The sequence below is a fragment of the Nicotiana sylvestris genome, chromosome 8 (genome assembly GCF_000393655.2).
Source record: "Nicotiana sylvestris chromosome 8, ASM39365v2, whole genome shotgun sequence".
Taxonomy (NCBI): Eukaryota; Viridiplantae; Streptophyta; class Magnoliopsida; order Solanales; family Solanaceae; genus Nicotiana; species Nicotiana sylvestris.
The window spans coordinates 166,815,815-166,821,814 of NC_091064.1; positions in this window are offsets into that span (position 1 = coordinate 166,815,815).

Sequence of the window (6,000 nt, forward strand, 5' to 3'; positions counted from 1 at the left end):
ATTTTTCAGATATCATTTTGACATAATGTTTCTACTAACTTTCTGTTTCTATTTCAGAAAGTGTACTGGTATTATTATTTATTACAGTACTACAGTTTGATAACCATCTTAAGAAAATTATATTTTTATTCTGTATTCTGTTTGTGGAGATTAAAACCTATGTAGTTTTCTACTCCTTCTGAATTTTTCTATTCTGATTTGAAGATATAAAAACTTCATCGGAGTGTTGAAATTTAAAAATGCTTTGAAGAACATAAAAACTTCATCGTTTTCTGTGAAACAATATATAAAAACTTCGATTTTTATTTATTAAACGTACTGTTTAACATTAATTACAATATTGTTTATTGTTCTGTTTTTGCCATTAAATTGAACTCTTCTGTTGTTGACAGTGAGAAATGGCAGTTGATAACGGAAATTCTTCTGCAACTGTTGCAGCAACGACGATAGTCTCGTCAAGCCGAACTGTTGTTCCATAGGCCGAGAAACGAGGGAAATTTTCTGGAGCCAATTTCAAAATATGGCAGTAAAGGGTGTTTTTCTGGCTTACCACACTTGGTATGCAGAAGTTCACTAGGGAAAACCCTCCACTGCATGCCACCGACATGCTGGACAATGAGAAGTTTATGATTGTTGAGGCGTGGAAACAGGCAGATTTTCTTTGCAAAGGCTATATCCTAAGTGCTTGAAGAAGTTTGTGGTTGCCAAGTTTTTAGACTATAAAATGATAGACAACAAAACTATTGGAACCCACGTTCAGGAGCTTCAACTTATTTTTCTCGACCTTATTGCTGAAGGTATGGCCGTTAATGAAGCATTTCAAGTGGCTGCAATGATTGAAAAATTGCCTCCTTCGTAGAGAGATTTCAAGAACTATCTTAAGCATAATTGTAAAGAAATGAAGTTGGAAGATCTTGTGATTCGTCTCAACATTGAGAAAGACAACAAAACAGCCTAGAAGAAGTCTTACAAAAATTCAACGATCATGGGTGCTAATATCGTTGAGGAGACTGCTCCAAAAATAAGAAGAGGAAGAGGTCTTCTGGACAAACTAAGGAGCAGAACAAAAAGAAACTCAAGGGAAAATGCTACAATTATGGGAAAACTGGTCAAAAAACCCCTAATTATCATCTCCCGAAAAAGGAAAAGAAGAAAGGACAGGCCAACATAGTGGAAAAGAATGATGACATTGATGATCTATGTGCAATGCTTTCGGAATGCAACCTAGTTGGAAATCCGAAGGAGTGATAGATTTACTATGAAGTCACTCGACATGTTTATGCTGTCAAAGAAGCATTTGCGACATACTCTACTGCTGGTCCCGAAGAAGAGCTTTCCATGGGAAATACTGCAACAACCAATATGGAAGGTTATGGGAAGATATTCCTAAAGATGACTTCCGGCAAGGTGTTAACGCTCAACAACATTCTTCATGTTCCTACTATTAGGAAGAATTTAGTTTCTACTTCTTTACTTGTTAAGAGTGGATTCAAATGTGTATTTGTTTCTGAAAAAGTTATTGTAAGCAAGAATCAAATGTATGTTGGAAAGGGTTACCTCACAAAGAGCCTTTTCAAACTAATGTAATAGTTGTTGACAATATGAATAAAATTTTAGCTTCTTCTTATTTATTGGAGTCAAATAGTTTATGGCATATTTGTTTAGGACATGTCAATTACAAAACCTTGCGGAAGTTAAATAATCTAGAAGTATTGCCTAAATTCAAGTGTAATAAATTAAAATGTCAAATATATATTGAATCTAAGTTTGTAAAATATCCTTATACGTCTGTTGAAAGGAATTCAAATCCATTAGACTTAATTCATACTGACATTTGTGATATAAAGTCGACACCATCTCGAAGTGAAAAAAGTATTTTATAACTTTTATTGATGACTGCACTCGATATTGTTATGTTTATTTGCTTAATAGTAAGGATGAAGCAATTGAAGCATTTAAGAAATACAAGAATGAAGTGGAGAATCAATTGAATAAAACGATCAAAATGATTAGAAGTGATAGGGGTGGAGAATATGAATTTCCGTTTGCAGAAATATGTTCAGAATATGGAATTATCCATCAAACTTCTACACCCTACACACCTCAATCTAATGAAATTGCGGGAAGGAAAAACCGGACATTAAAGAAAATAAAGAATTCTTTATTAATAAGTTCCGGATTACCGCAAAGTTTGTGGGAGGAAGTATCATTACAGCTAATCGAATACTTAACAGAGTACCCTATAGCAAAACACAATCTATTCCATATGAAAAATGGAAAGGAAAAAAAACCTATCTTGAAATATTTCAAAGTGTGGGGGTATTTAGCAAAGGTACAAATACCTTTACCTAAAAGGGTAAAAATCGGACCAAAACTGTGGATTGCGTGTTTATTGGATATGCTACAAACAGTAAAGTATGTCGTTTTTGGTTCATAAATCTGATAATCCCGAAATTCATGTTAATACGGTAATGGAATCAGATAATGCTGGAATATTTGAAAGCATCTATCCATATAAAACTAAATGCGAGTCGTTAAGTGAAAGACCTATTCAACCACGGAAAGAACCAACGGAAAATACTCCAAGTGTAGAAGATCCAAGGCATAGCAAATGTCAAAGAACATCTACTTCATTTGGACCAGATTTTGTGACATTCTTGCTTGAAAATGAGCCTCAAACTTTTAAAGCAGCTATGTCATCTTCTGATTCAACATTTTGGAAAGAGGCGGTCAATAGTTGTCACACCTCCTTTTTGCGCGCCCGCCCCCGAAGGGTTAAATGCGCGAGGGGAGTTTTTCCAATTTAAGTGACAATATTCGAAATGGGATTATTTATTTAATTTAGAGTCGCCACTTGGGAAAAGTTTGGCTTTTGGTGTCCCAAGTCACCGGTTTATCTTGAATCCCAAATCGAGGAAATTTTCGACTTTTCCAAATGAAGTCTGCAAACCAGAAATTCTAAGTAAGGAATTCTGTTGACCCGAGGGAAGGTGTTAGGCACCCTCGAATCCCGTGGTTCTAGCACGGTCGCTTAAATTGTTATAATGGCTAAATATCTTATTTAAATACATGTTATGACTTACGTGCTTTTATTAAGTTTAAACCGCTTTTATTATTATCATTTATTTTTATAGAATTGCAACGTCGTGAAAATGTATTTCGAACTACGTCGCAATCAATGCACCCGTAATTGTTAAACACACTTCGACTCCGTTGAGATTTGGATTCGGGTCACATCAATGCGCACTCAAATTTAAGAATATAATTTAATCGAGCCGCGCCTAAAGAGTTTAACGCATTCTTATTTTTTTTTGGAGAAGGCCATGAAATTTGCTAAACGGCCTGTCCGAATTCTAAATATTTATTATGGTTAGTTATTGAGGGCCCCGTAATTTGCATTCTTACTTGGCGAGGCTCGTCTCGTTATTTTAGAAAAAGGATATCCTGAAGCGACTACATTTCTATTACGTTTGTCTCTAAAAAATAAAAGAGAAAAATATCAAACTTACTTGTTTAAGCAACTAACATACTAAATCTCTACTATATATGACGAATCCGAATTTTTGCTTGATTGCCTAATTGGTTATTTATGAGGTGAGAATTATTTCATGCCTCGTCTTTAAGGAGTGAATAAGTTCTGTTAATTTGATAGGAGGGATTGCAAGCAACAGATAACTCATACTAAATTTACATTAAACAATCCTTAAGCTTGAACTTTGTAATTAACTTATTTAGGCTTGATAAATGAAATCGGCTACTTATTAAGAAAAACTACTGTTAATTGGATTCGAGAATGCCTATTAGTTTTCCTCGAAAGTCATCGCATTATTCCGAAATGATAAATCTATATTGAAACCCATATCGAAACTATGTAGAAACAAGTAGTCTAACAAAAGGGTTGGCGTACATTATTACCCTGTTAACGTAACACTGCATGAGAATTAGTTTGGGGTACACTTATCTTGAAGTCAAATGGAACCGAATGTAGCAGATTCGATAGTTCAGAGATCTAGGCAAAATACATACATATGCTTGCTATGATTCTATGTTATGATGTCATAACTGAAACAAAACTAACGGTCGTATGCATTAAGACACATCTGATCTATCAAGCCAATGCTATCTAATTGTTCATCTCAACTTAGAATGCATGTTAATTTATACAGAGTATTTGCAGTTTGTACTTAAACAAATACAGGCCAAACTAACATTCAACCTGTTTTTGAACACAAGTATTATAACATAAACAGACATTCGTTTCTTTATTTCTGCTTCAACTTCAAACTTTCAACAACATATGGTTTCAGAATTTGTGTACCTGGAAATGTTTGACAATTGAAGAAAAAAGGAAGTCAGCGGAGTAACAATGGCAACAAGTGCAGCAGCAGTAACAGCAGGTAACCAAAATCCCAGTGCAAGATGCAGTTATAGCCAATGGAAGAGGCAGCAAAATGACAGCAATAAGCAGGGGAGTGGACTCAGAATTCAGACGATCCGATTCCAAGAGAAAGCAAACCAATACGAACCAAACAAACAAAAACCTAGCTGATACTTGAGAGGAAATCAACACTTATTTGAACAGGTTAAACAAACTGGGAATCGAACAAACAGCAGGAAGAAGAAAACAGTTTCTACTTTCTGTGTATCCCTCTCCCTATCTCCTTTCTCTCCAGAATCCAAATGTCAATCTTCAGTTTTGAAACTATACTTGAGTTATCAAAAGAAATCTTTTCCAGTTTTCTGTTTATCTTCTTGAACTTCAAACCCTCAATGATTCAGTCTGAATCCCCTATGTCTGTCCCTCTAATATTAGATGGTATTCTTTTCCTCTCCCCCTCTCCTATATGTTCTGTGTGTATTAATATGTATGTATTTCAGCTCTTTTTTCTCCAATCCCTCCTCTGTCTGTGTCTTCTCCTCTTTTCCCTTTTATCAGATGGTCTCCTTTTATAGGCCCTAACCTCAGCCCTTTAACAGCCTGTTAGACCAAAAGAAACCCCTCCCATGTGCCATCTTCTTTTCAGTTTCCAACTCAGCTATTTAAGTATTAACCCCATGACATTCCCTGGCAGACTTACCCTTTTGAAAGAGGTTTAATACTTCTTAACTAAAGCAGGGTAATGGGCAGCAGAATATATATCTGACAGCATGTGCTGTCGATTATTTTATTCAAAAGCCCTTATGCAGGGCACAGGCTGTGCACAAATGCACCTGTGGTGCACAAATGCACATGTTGTGCAGAAAGTGCACATGCCCTCCAATTCAGAAGTTAAACAAACATTCCTTTTACATTTCTGATTCAAATTAACAACTATAAGTAAACAAACTCAGTTCCTAATTGATTCAAACAAATGTGTCCAGAAGCAAATCGATTTGTTATTGTTCAGGCAATTGAAACTAATTGACGACACATGTCGACTCGATTATATTAATCATAACATGCACAATCGTAGCCAAAAATCAGACATTTAACAGTATCGACACATGATTTGAATTATACTGACTAAACAAAGTGGTACTCGAGGAATCAGTTGATCAGTCAAAATTTGAAGCTCAATTATTCGCACAGCACATACATACATACGCATTATCAGAATAGGAGAGGGATTCAAACAAACACAGAGGTTCAGGTAAAGTGGACAAACAACAGTTGATAAAAATTCAAAGACACAAATTAAAACAAAACATGAACAGACCTTTAATCAATCACATGGACTAACAGAAATAAAAAAAGAAAAAGCAAAACTCACCTTAAATCTCGAAAAATCAAAAACCTTAACTTGGACTCGGACAGACCTTTCTTAAGGCTGAACGGACTTGAATCGAAGTGTTTCTCAGATGAGAAACACTTCGATTAAGGTCCATTAGACCTTAATCTCTTCGGCTTGAACAGACACGGAACATGCACGGAGAAAACTAGGGTTCAAAAATTAGATCTGGGATTCGTGTTTCCCTGGTTAGATTCGGACCAAACCAAGCATGGTTTGGTCACGAGGGGGG